Below are 13,513 nucleotides of genomic sequence, written 5' to 3'. Positions count from 1 at the left end.
TTATATCGGTGCCCATAATAGTTGTCTTCAGTTAACCAACCATTCCTTTGTAGTGTAATGAGCTTTTGTGGTCCTTTCTATTCTTGGGATTATGATAGCAACTTACTTGTTAATTGATCAATATGGCCACATATGGGATGTGCTCCAATGTAGCGTCCACCATTGAGAGAGAGCATATATATGGTAGTATGGTTTCACATGAACAGTGCACTTTCATAGATGGTCGGCTTTATACACAACATGAAGCAGGATTAATAAGTAGTAGAGCAAGGGAGAGCTTGGAGGGAAGCTAAATTGTATTTTGGAGGAGTGCGTTGGCACGGATGTTGATGCAAGTTTCTAGCTATGTAGTAGTCATTTCTATGAGCTGGGTAGGAGTTGTTGTTGGTGACTGCACATTTTGTAAAATCACTCCTGCTTGTTGTGCATGTGAGTAGGAAGAATTATCATTATATAATCCATTAGGACATCGCAAGAGGGCCAGATGATTATATACTCAGATAGTTTTGTACTCATTTTGTTTTATACTCATATACTATTAGATATTATTGTACTCAAATAATTTTGCACTTAGATGATTGTTCTCAATTATTTATGTCCTTAGATGATTGTTCTCAATTATTTATGTCCTTAGATGATTATAATCAGATATTTTATAAAAGGAAAGAATATGTTTTTATTCATGTGTGAAGTCAATGTTCTCAACTATTTATGTACTTAGATGATTGTAATCAGATATTTTGTAAAAGGAAAGAGTATGTTCCCACCCTCGTACCTAGTCCGAATCTAGGCACAAGTTGGGGCCATGTCTTCACATCCAATGTACCTAATCCCCCTCCTTGCCACTTTTCCAAAAGCACTCACGAGACGACAAGGAGAGTTCATGCCATGCTCCCCTTGAGCCTCTCCTCCAATTCCCCTTGAGGTACCCTCACAAGCATACTAGATGCTTGTGAGGTACCCTCACAAGCATACTAGATGCTAGGAAATTGAAGTGAGAGTACAAAGTGAAGTGTATGTGGATGTAAGTTTAAAAGAGAAGGTAGGAGCACTTACAATGTGTTTAGAATGACTCATGCTACTATCATTTTATCAATTACAATGAGCATGTTCTCATGCTTTCATCTAATCATCATAATAGCTCCAATACACCAAATCACATCAAACCGATATCCAAGTAGCATTCAACATCATGTGAGTCAAAAGACCAAAGTACTTGCAAGCAATAGCTCCACACTTCAAGAAGTAGGCATAGTATCCTCAAAATGTTCCTTGCAAACACACTTCACTCGGCACCAATGATTGCAAGGAGATGAAGTTGAAATGCTTCCAAGGTTAAATCAAACTTGTCTAGGCTTGTCAAAGGCTATTAAGTGATACATGCGCCTTCTCTCATGAGAAAAGAAGCAGATTTATGCAGGGATGAACTCCTGCATTCAAGTCACTTGTACTTGACTGGCTTTCTGAAATTAGCTTTGACGCCACTATCAAAAGTTGCTCTTACAATCTGTTAGTTCCACTCAAAAATGATGCCCATGTGACCAAAGTGAACCATACTGCAAGCACAACAAGAATTAGCATGCAAGATGATGCATGATAAATAAACTCTTTTTTTTAAAAAATGAGATAGTACTCAATGAGAACGATTACTTACATGCCAATCACAACCTTTGCAAGCTCCTCCTCCTTCTCAGTGATACGTTGCTTTTGTTATTGTTGCATCAAGTCATCCACTCAAACAAAAGGTAGATAGTTCTGCAAACTCCAGAGGGTATGGTAGGGTTCTTGTTGTTCAACTCCTCCTAAAATTTTGTCAGGCTACGATATGTTGTGCCTTGACCTCTTGATATCTTTCAATCAATTTAGCCATGGTATTTGAGTTCAAGATGCAAAATTTATTGATCTTACCTTGTAAGGTATTGTCCAAATTCTTGGGTCAAATATGCTAAGAAATTTTGTTATGTAAATAATAGATTCTTATACAAGCTATCCTCAAGCCATACTACCCTTTGGCTGATCTTGTTGCTGCACAAATCCCTTTAAGGCTTTCATGAATCTCTCTAGAAAAACATCCATCGACTGTGGACAGAGTCCTTGCAACTGCAACCTCATCAACGACATGAATTAAGAGGTGCATCTAGATGGTCAATATGCTTGTTGGTAGAAACTTTTCTACCATGCACATTGATTCCAAGGAGTTTAGACATGCCGACTCTAAGGTATCTCGCCTTATTTCCTTGGTGGAGATCCAATGCACCAAGGTACTAATCTTGTATATGGTAGCTCTTATTTCTTTGGTGAGGCATTCCTTTATTGCAATTAGAAGCACCAATGTACTCATCTTGTATATGGTAGCTCTTATTTCTTTGGTGAGGCATTCCTTTATTGCAATTAGAAGCACAAATTGTGCCAATCATGTGACTTTAAGCCACTAAGCGTGTCATCTTTTGTGAATGCACCCTTTAGGCTATGCACACATCTGGTTGGGGTGGGAAACTCTGCAGTGGTCCTATTTACTTGTTTTTCCTCCAATTTATTTAAGACCCAAGATGCTTTAGGTAGGACCACCTTCCCATCAGGTTGTGGTTGTACGACCTACAACCTCCAGATTATCCCTCTGTCCCTTGCTTTCTTTGGCCCCACTTATGGTTTTCCAAAGCACCTCAGCTACGTTCTTGAAGATGTGCATTGGGTCTAGTAGACGGTTTATTATAAGATCCCTCCAATAAGGAAGTTTGTGAAAAATGGAGAGCCTATTCATCCATGGGGGTGAAATATTTCCATTATCCCTCCATGATTTCTTCCAATCACTTGTCTTTAAACACAGAGGTGGATTGCCTATATTTTCCTCTCGCAATTTGTGATTGCACATGACCCCGGTACACTATCTTTCGAAGTGATGAGTGTAATGAGCATCCAAATGAGGTCCACATAAGGGGCATGCATTGTATCTTGATGTAGTAAAGCCTTCAAATCAACAAAAAAGGTGATTAGAGCAACCACATGAAACTGTATGTGCAAAACCTCACAAGTTTAGTTAATTAACTAGCAATGCAAAGTAAATTGTTGAAGTATGTATCAAAACTTACCCAAGCATTCTTCGTAGCCTTGCCAATCATGCATAGTCCACATTAGCATACCTTGCACAGTTGTAACTCTTTACCCATAGCGCTTCGACATATCATGAACTTAAATGCCATCCCAAAGTGTTTGAAGCTCCTCTACCAATGGGGCCAAGTATACATCCATGTTCTTTACTTTGTACTTTCCATGAACTATCAATGATAGTAAGAGGTGTCCCTTCTTTATTGCTAGCCATGGTGGAAGGTTATAATTTACAAGGCAAACAGGCCATGTGCTCCATGATGCTCTATAGACCAAATGGATTCACACAATCCATTGCTAGTCCTAGACGAATGTTACAAGGCTTTTCCTTGAAAATAGGACTCTTCTCCTCAATGTGTCTCCATGCAAGTGAATCAGCCTGCTGGGACGAGCATGACATTGTCTATGGATCTGGTAGACCAATGCCATGTCATTAAACCTGCTACAGATTTGCACATGAAGATATGTTTTATCCAAGGTATGATAGGAACCTTTTGCCCTTGAACATCTTTTCTGTATCTGAGCACCCCACAACTTGGACATTCCCTGAGATGTGTGTATTCGTGTCGGTATAGGATACAATCATTGGGGACAAGCATGGATACAATTGTAGTCCATGCCAATCGCACTTAACAATCTTTTGGCCTCTGCAGCACAAGAGCTCGACATCTAATTTTCCTTTAGTAAGTTTGGTTGTGTTAATAACTTGCCGATAGATAAAATAGGTATGCTTAATCAACACTGTGTACATTATACGCACAAGAAAATTACATCATACTCATGTCATACATACTTGAATAGCTCTATCATGCTTGCATAGACCACCCAAACATTTATTGTAAGCTTGTGTCATACATAGTTGAATATCTCTAACATGCTTACATTAGACCACCCAAACATTGATTGTAAGTTCAACATAGATAGGCATGTGCACAATTTGGATATCCAAGCTAGAGGATAAAGTGGTAGATGTGCGAGGTTACACAATTCCTCTTCTTCATGGGGGGTCTCTTATACAGGGAAGAACAAATTTGTCAGTCAATGTAATCTAAACCAAAAGGCAACGATTCAAATTCAAAGTTTGTGAAAAGTTATGGGTGTCAGTATAATTGCTGTGTAAAAATTATAGAACTCTGTCGCGTGCTCTTTCTTGAAGTTTTGTGTTAGATTCAGAGTGAAGACTCCTCACCCCTTACTTTTTTTTCCATGTTTCCCTCCTTGTTGCCATGGATTTACTAATTTGTGTGTGTGTGTGTGTGTGTGTGTGTGTGTTTTTGTATGTGTTTGTTTTTGTTTTTGTTTTTGTTTTTTTGCAAGTTTTTTTCTTCTTCTCCTTCTCTTCTCCTTCTCTCACTACTCAAGGTAATGGTGTCAAAAGCAAGGGTATTTTTTTCCTTTACCTTCCCTAGCTCTATTATGGTTTGATTTGCGCTTGTTGGTTTGCTTCTTATGTTGTGGTGTATTTGCAGGTCAAGCTCTTTACATAATCTCTTCACTTTCAGGTATGGACCATAAACCCTTGTTGCTTATGTTAGTTTTTCTCTTTTTTAACTTGCATACAAGAGGCCCCCAAGATGGGGAGGGGGTAGATAAAGATTGTGTATATGATTTTTTCCTTGTATAGATTTAATGCATAAAGCTCATGCATAGAGCTTGCACATAGGCTACATAAAGGTAAACCTAATCTTGCATAGAGGTAAAAGCTTGCATAGAAGGCTTGCATAGAGGTAAACCTAAGCAAGAGCTTGCAACGCTATCGATAGAGCTTGCAATAAGGATATGCATAGAGATTGCAAGAAGCCTATGCAATAAGGATATGCATAGAGATTGCAAGAAGCCTAAGCAAGCTTCATGCAAGCTTGCAAGAAGCCTATGCATAGAGCTTGCAACAAGAAGCCTACGCACAACCATTGTAAGAAGTGATGAAAAACAGGTAGAGGGAGAGGAGACACACACAGAGGAGAAAACCCTAATGTATATTGCAAACCCTAACCATAGAGCCATCTCCCTTCACACACAATGCATAAAGCCATAATCCATAATACACAACACACACTATGTGTTGTGTCCACACTCAGCTAACCCTAGCTAATGTCCACACACTATGACCAGCTGGACGCGGTTATTTATGTCTCACACATGTTCCTACCTAACATGCCAGCACATAACACAGTTGGCACACGCTGACATCGAGCTTGAATCTCAACAGCCCCTCTCAAGCTCATGATGTACTCCCATAGATGAAGATGTAGATGAGCTTGGGCTATCAAAGCTTTCAACACCCCCTCAAGCTCATCCCACATACTCCCAACATAGTACGGAAGTACTCAAACTTCTCCCTGCTAAGTGGCTTTGTAAAGATGTCGGCCACCTGCTCTTCAGTCTTCACATATTGCAGATCCACTGTACCATCCAGCACTTTCTCTCTGACAAAATGATAATGGACCTCTATGTGTTTGGTCCGCGCATGAAAAACTGGATTCTTGGCCAACTGTATGCTACTCATGTTGTCACAATGAATGACAACCTTGCCATCAATAGGCTCACCCAAATCAGCCAAGAGACTCTTTAACCATATGCCTTTACATGTAGCAATGGCTGCACCCCTGTATTCAGCCTCTGTACTAGATAAAGCAACAGTAGGTTGCTTCTTGCTACTCCAACTCACCACGGCACTTCCAAGTGTAAAGGTATAACCACTAGTAGACCTCCTGTCATACGAGCTACCTGCCCAATCTGCATCTGTGTAGCCATGTATATCCAAGCCTTTACCATGCTCATAAAGAAGACCATAATGTGCAGTGGTCTTTACATATCGCATAATGCATCTCACTGCATCCGAATGAGGTTTTCTGGGGCTCTGCATAAATTGGCTTACTAGCCTCACAGCGCATAAGTGAGATCTGGGCGTGTGATAGTCATGTAAATAAGGCTTCCAACCATCTTTCTATACATAGATTGATCATCCAACTCTTCACCAAAATCAGTCCACAACTTCACATTCTGCTCCAAAGGTGTACTCATTGGCTTACACCCTGTCATGCCATATTTTGCCAACATATCCAATGCATATTGGTGTTGCACTAACCATGTACCTGCATGGTCTTTGATCACTTCAATTCCAAGAAAGTATCTCAATTCACCCAAGTCTTTCATGTCAAACTACCCACTCAATGCCTTCTTAACATGTATAACATCTGTAGCATGATCCCCTATGACAATTAAGTCATCCACATAGATGACAAGTAAGACAATCCCATGATCTGTTTTCTTCACATAGAGTGAAGAATCTGCTGTAGAAACCTGAAATCCAAGGGAGATAAGATATCCACTCATCTTATCACTCTAAGCACGAGGTGCTTGCTTCAAACCATATAATGCTTTCTTTAATCTGCATACATGAGTGGGATATCTTGGGTGTACATATCCTTCTGGCTGTGCCATATAAACTTCTTCTTGTAGATCACCATTTATAAATGCATTTTTCACATCCATTTGATGCATTTACAACCATTTGCTACAGTCATAGCAATGACTGCTCTCACTGTTCCCATCTTTGCCACTGGACTAAATGTTTCATCATAGTCCAAGCCTTGGGTTTGTGCATAACCCTTAGCTACCAATCTTGCTTTATGGAATTCAATGGAACCATCTAACTTGCATTTCACTTTGTAAACCCACTTGTAATTAATAACATTTTTGTCTTGTGGTGGTAATGCAACCAAATCCCATGTTTCATTATGAACCAATGCGTCCATCTCAACATCCATTGCCTTCTCCCACACATGCTTCCCAATAGCTTCTGTATAGCATGTAGGTTCCACATGCTTCACCAAAGAGGTCATATATGCATAATGCATAGCAAAATCACGATATGTCAACCTATCAATTGGATTCCTAACCCTTTGGGATCTCCGCAATATATGCGGATCACTCTGAACACTTGTCACTCTAGCATGTGGAGGTACATATCTATCCTGCCTTGCACCAGGTGTGCGTAAAATGGGTATGCCAAGTTCCTCATCCAAACTCTCTGAACTTGATGACTCATAACCTGTAATTCCAATTCCTTTAACCTTCTTCTTTCCTTTATCCACAGCACTACTCCCAGTGCTCACACTCTCATGCCTCAAGCGTCCTGACCATGGACGTACAGTGCTACTCTCAGACTCTGTTAGCCCAGACATAGAAGTAGAACTTGCTTGTGGCAAGTTCACATGCACATCAGCAATCAAGTGAATCAATGACACCCTCATCCTTTGCTTTGTACCAACTAGCAAGTTCATCAAACACCACATCTCATGAGATAACCTCTTGCCTAGTTTGTGGATTGTAACATGTATATGCTTTGTGATCCTGTGCATAACCAACAAACACACACTTTTCTGCCTTAGGATCCAACTTCCTCCTTCTCTCATCAGGCACATGTACATAAGCTATGCATCCAAACACTTTGAGGTGTCCAATATCTGGCCTAAAACCTGTAAGCCGCATCTCTGGTGTACTGCTGCTGTGGGTGTCTTATTAAGTATACACACTGTAGTGGCACATGCTTCTGCCCAATAATAGTCTGGCATGCTCTTTTCATTGAGCATTGCCCAAGCCACTTCACAAATGACTCTATTCTTTCTCTCAGCAACACCATTTTGCTGAGGTGTATACCTGCAAGTTAATTGCCTTCTTATGCCATGCTTTCTCAAGAAATGCTCAAAAGCATATGAGGTGTATTCACCACCTCCATCTGTCCTCAAACATTTTATCCAAGAGCCATATTGCTTCTCTGCAAAAGCTTTGAAGTCCATAAACTTTCCCAACACTTCACTTTTCTCTCTGAGAAAGTAAATCCAAGTCATTCTGCTGAAATCATCAATGAATGTCACATAATATAAGCTGCCTTTAATGGATGGGATTTGTGCAGGACCCCATACATCACTATGAACTATTTCAAGTAGCCTGCTACTCATGTTGCCTTCTCTAGGAAATGGCAACCTCGCTTGCTTTCCAAATTGAAAGGCATCACAAACATGCATATTCCCATCATACTTGAATCTAGGCAGCCCACTAACAATGCCTCTTGCCTGCATGTTTTTTAACCTTTGTATATTCACATGTCCAATCCTTTTATGCCATATGTCAATGTCCTGTACCACATTTCGGCTTTTAGAGAACATGGCTGATTTCAACTCAGGAATCCCAGCATCCAGCTTAAATAACCTGCCTTCTTTCTTGCCTTTGGCAATGACTCTACATCCATTTTTGAAATCCTCAACGAAGCAACCATGCTCGTTGAAACGAACCTGTAAACCCTGTTCCACCATTTGACCAACTGAGGCTAAACTTTTTGTAATAGAAGGCACATACAAGACATCTGCCACCATCGATTTTTTTTCACCATTGTGCATAACCAATGGTACACTTCCAACATGTGTGATAGCATGTTGGGTACATCTCCTATTTCCACATAGCCTTTCACATCCATAGGCTTCATATGCTCAAAGCATTCACCATGACAAGTCATAAGGTTTGATGCTCCAGAGTCCATATACCAAGTGTCATCACTTTCAGCATTTGTCATCATAGATCCCACAACATGTTTCATGGCAAATAAGTGATTTGCGCTGCCATCATTACTGCTTGATGCATAATTTCCACCATGTTGTGCATAATGTCCACCATGTTGTGCTCTACCCCCTCTCAAATCATTTTGTTTGCGGAAACAATCACATGCCATATGACCAAATTTCCCATAGTAATGGCATTCCACATTTTGCATAGATGTTTGCTGGCCTTGCCAACGTCCTCTACCACGAGGATTACCTCTGCCTCTCTGAGGTGTATATCCACGACCACCTCTAGCACCATATGTAGGCTGAAAATTCTATTGTGGTGACCTGTCCTGCCATCCACGACCATTACCACGGCCACGTGATGCAAATCTCCCCTTGCCTCTAAATCCCCTTTGAGAATAGAAAGCCTGATTTCTGCCATTATTATCATGGCTAGTAGATGCATCATGAAAAGAATCACTGAGTTTGATTTCCTCAACAAGCAAGAGTGAAACCAACTCATTAAAATCTGGTAAACCTATACTCCGAACCGAGATGGATGTATCAAAAGACTTATACTCCTTGCCAAGACCACACAAGGTAATGTCTACCAAATCATCATCAGGCATGGGGGCATTGATTGTTGCCAATGCATCTGCATACTTCTTTATCTCTTGTACATAATCATGGATGCTCCTTCCTTTCCGTTTCACATTATGAATCTGTTGTTGTCGCAACAACTGAGACTTGCGAGCACTAGTGTCTGTATCAAACAGCTTTACCAATGTATCCCATGCATCCTTGGGATTCTCAGCATCATGTATGTGTATGAGTATAGTATCCGAGATACATATAGACAGATAATGCAAAACTTTGTATACTCTTTCTGACCATTGCTTATGAGCTACAACTTGTTAGGTTGTCGGGGTAGTTCTGGCTCTGGCTCTGCACCCGTAATAAGATTCCAAAAACCTTTTTCCTTCAGAAAGCTTTTGATCCTATACTTCCATGCCTGGAAGTTCTTCCTATCCAATTTTTCACCCACAATTTGTACGAGATTATCCGACATATTTGCTCAATGCAAATGCACCTTTCGCACATGTCCAAATCTATAAACGAGCCTTCCTCAGCTCAACCACACTCTAATGAGTGTTCCAAATACTCCAAAGTAGTCAACAAACTTCACTTTTGATGTAGAAAGTCAAACTGATTGCATCCAAAATGAACTGGCTTACGCAGTCCAAGGTACCCTGTTTTGGCGCGCTTTCCAAGGCTCCAAATTGCAATATAGTGGTTCAATCAAGTGTGGATAACTTGCATTGACACCTAAACAAGCTCAATGTTGCATATCAACACCAACCAAGGTGCATACATACCAATTTTGTCAAATCCCCTTCTCTGTTTTGAGAAAAACCAGAAAAACTAGAAAAACTAGTAGTAAAATGGCTCTAATTTCTTCAATGCTTGTCCAAATTGAGAGACCAGGCATTTATTAGCTTAGCAATGATGTCCAATAACTCCATGTAAAAGGAATTAGACCAATTGTTTAAGATGAGAGAGTAATTAGTTGATTAATCACACTCTGTTTCACTAATGATAGTAGACAGCCTGTTTCACTAATGATAGTAGATAGCCTGTTTAATCAGCTCATTTCCAGCTCCTTAAGGCATAATTGCTCCAACCAATCATGTAGCTTCCTTCTCAAGTGTATGTACCAACAAATTGCTAAGTTAGGCTCGTGACTATGATACATGATAGTCAACCACTATTTTTTTTTCTTTTTGTTAGATAATTCTTCCATCTCATGGCTTAGCAAAAAGCAACCTATATAGTGCCAACATCTTTTGGTAGCTTTTTTAGATCTTGAGGTTCATAACCTTGCATGTCTCCAATCTTGATGTTCTTTATCATAACCTTATTCAATGCTCTTTAGTTCATTAGTTCCAAAAAGTTTTTATTATTGGTTATATAATAAATAGTTTTTATTATTGGTTATATAATAAATAGTTTTTCATTAATCATTCTTAACATCTCATGTTCGTTTTTTTAGTGGTTATTTGAAGTTTATTAATTTAATTTCATTACTTATTTTGATTTAAATTTGTTTAACTCTTACAGGTTAATCTTATCATTATTGAAAAATATAGGAGGGAGGCTTAAGAACAATATCTTCAGTAAAAGGCTCAAGAGTATCTTGTGGTAGAGGGTGACTAACCTCTTGAGTTGGCCATGTGGAGATAGGTGGGGTGCCGGCAACTCCTTGGGGGCGAGTGTTAGTGGGAAATTCTAACGGAAGAGAAAGAAGACATGAAAAAATACAATCTGCCCGAGATTTGTCAGTAGGAGAAATACTAGGGTATGGATTTAGTAATTTACTTACTATAGAGGAAAACACCGGATAAGCTGGAAGATTAGATGAACTTGGTGTTTCCTCTTGACCCTCTCTAGAACTAGGGGGTGGTTGGGTGGGTTTGTTGAACTTCATAAACTCCTAGAGGTCTATGAATTCTGCAGGAGATATATCAGGATATTCAATGTGTATTTTATCAAAGTTATAGACAACTATGGTCAGCATGGCTTCTAGCTGTTTATGTATATAACGATATAGTTTAAGAATGCCATAGGGATGATAGAGGGTAGATTCACAGAGGTTTAAATGTTGATGCGTATTATACACTTCTAGCCACCCATGACTGATTATCCACCACTGATATCTTCTAGCTACAACTTCGTAATTGGCTGGTGTAACAAGAATATCATCTGGTACAAATAGGTCAAGTTTATCGACACTGTTGTCCAAGATGTCTGAATTTTGTAGCACCCGACACCAACTACGTAGGTTGAGCACAATAAGGTGTAATAGATAAAAGAATACATCTTTGGGATCGGTTAGTACTACGTCCCCTTGGAAGATACTCATAATAATGGTAGGGTCAGCATCCCATTCTGTATTTTGTTTTAGTGTCAAATCTCCTAGGCTTAAATCTTCAAACGGATTTATTTCATATTGAAGTAAAGACAGTGTTAGTGTAGAAAAAAAGAGAGTAAGATTTTCAGGAGGGGCCTGAGGAGTCATGGCAACAAACCTATCTCCGAGGCTCGCTCAAGAAGCAAGCGCAACTCGTCTCTCGGTAGGCTCCTATCTTTCACTTCGTTCATAGATTGTTAGTTGGTGCTCCAATTCTTGTATCCTTGAGTCTTTGGTGGTTAGAAGTTCTGAAATGGCCATTTCTCTGACCATTCTTACTGCATCTAATTCCTCAAATGTTCTGGTGGCCTCGTCTGGCTAAGGCTTCCAATTCTTGAGTCTCTGCAATCTTTTGAAGCCTTTCAGCGGCCAATGCTTTGCTAGCTTGGAGTTGATGGGTAATCATAGCATTTCTTGTGTGTGGGTATTCATTAGCATCTCCATCTCTAAAGATTTAGCATTGATGGTCTCATTCAGGGCCCTTATTTTCTCTGCAGCATTGGCTTTGTTTGTTTGTTCCTGTTCTGTTTGAAGTTGGAGCACTTTGTGATCAGTATCTTTGAGAGCTGCAGATATAGATGTCAAGTTCTTTTGTAATTCCTCTTCCTTGGCATGGAATGTACTTTGGACCTCCTGAAGCTTTTGAGCATGGATGCTAGCTTGTTCCTTAGTGTACACAACTTCTCTTTGAATTTATTCTTTGGCGTGAAGTCCGTCCATGTGAAAAGGGGTCTGTTGGCAAAAAAAACTCTGGAAAACATCCCTGTTTGGAGGCTTGTATCTCTTAAACAGTATATCCGATGAAGGCGCCCTAGGGCTCATCGAAAAGCTGACATCGAGCTCTTCAACTTTGGATTGACCATCCGAAGTCAAAATTGACCATTTTGGCCTCCGACTAGCAGTCTCAAAATTTGACCCGAAAATCAAGGCAAAAAATAGCCCAAAACCGCGAAAAATCACAAAAAACGACGCGAAAATGACGATGAGCCATATTCGGGATACTTTTTGAAGGTCTAAATAACAAAATCATGGATGAATCAGGAAAACAAAGTTGTAGTACTCCATAAATACTACAACTCCCTCATACAAAGTTTTTCAAATTTCCTTTTGGAACACCCTCAAAAACGTGCTACGAAACAGGGGAAAAATTCTCGAATTTTTTTTCATCTTGAGACAGTGATGAAAAATAGGTTTCCTCTTCCATCTGGGAAATTACTAGCATACGCTTTTTTTAGAAAATTATCTCAGAGGTCGTTGACCTGCGTATAGCGCCTAAGCTAATTAGGGCGAACAAACACCTGTTTGACCCAACGAAGAGTACACCAAGCCTCTTGAGGCGGTAAGGGAGAATATAAAAAGCAAAAAAAAAACTGTGGTTACTCATTAAGGAGCATTTAGGCACTTTGACATGGCCTTGATAGAGGGATTGCCAAGGATCACACCAGGACTGAATCAATGGTCGACATCTTCGAGCCATTGAGATCTATGCCACAAATTCACTGTCCAATACCATTGGCCATGCCTATAACAAGCGTGTCATCAGGTTTTAAACCCCCTATTACTTCGATCCCACAGGGGCTTTGGTCCCTTACCGAACATTCTCGCAAATCCTATAAGTGCCAACCCTTTCTTGGATGCTCAGACCCTGGACATACTAACTAGTCTAGGAAGGGGGGTAGCCCAAGGACTCAGTGAGTCTCTTCCAACAAGAGCACTCACATACGGCCTTAGTGATTCATACAAAAATACCGCCGTACAAATTTCCAAAATTATGGGCAAATACGATGGAACAACAGACCCTGTTCAATTCATTCAACTGTTTGAATAGAGATGTGAAGCCTTTGGAAATCCCAACTACCCCACTAAGGTACATCCGTTGAACTTATGCTTAGAC

Source organism: Cibotium barometz, chromosome 50, assembly GCF_041138505.1.
Source record: "Cibotium barometz isolate CiBa-2024 chromosome 50, ASM4113850v1, whole genome shotgun sequence".
NCBI classification, from domain to species: Eukaryota; Viridiplantae; Streptophyta; class Polypodiopsida; order Cyatheales; family Cibotiaceae; genus Cibotium; species Cibotium barometz.
The sequence above is the reverse complement of the archived record's forward strand: the minus strand, read 5'-3'. Positions refer to the sequence as shown.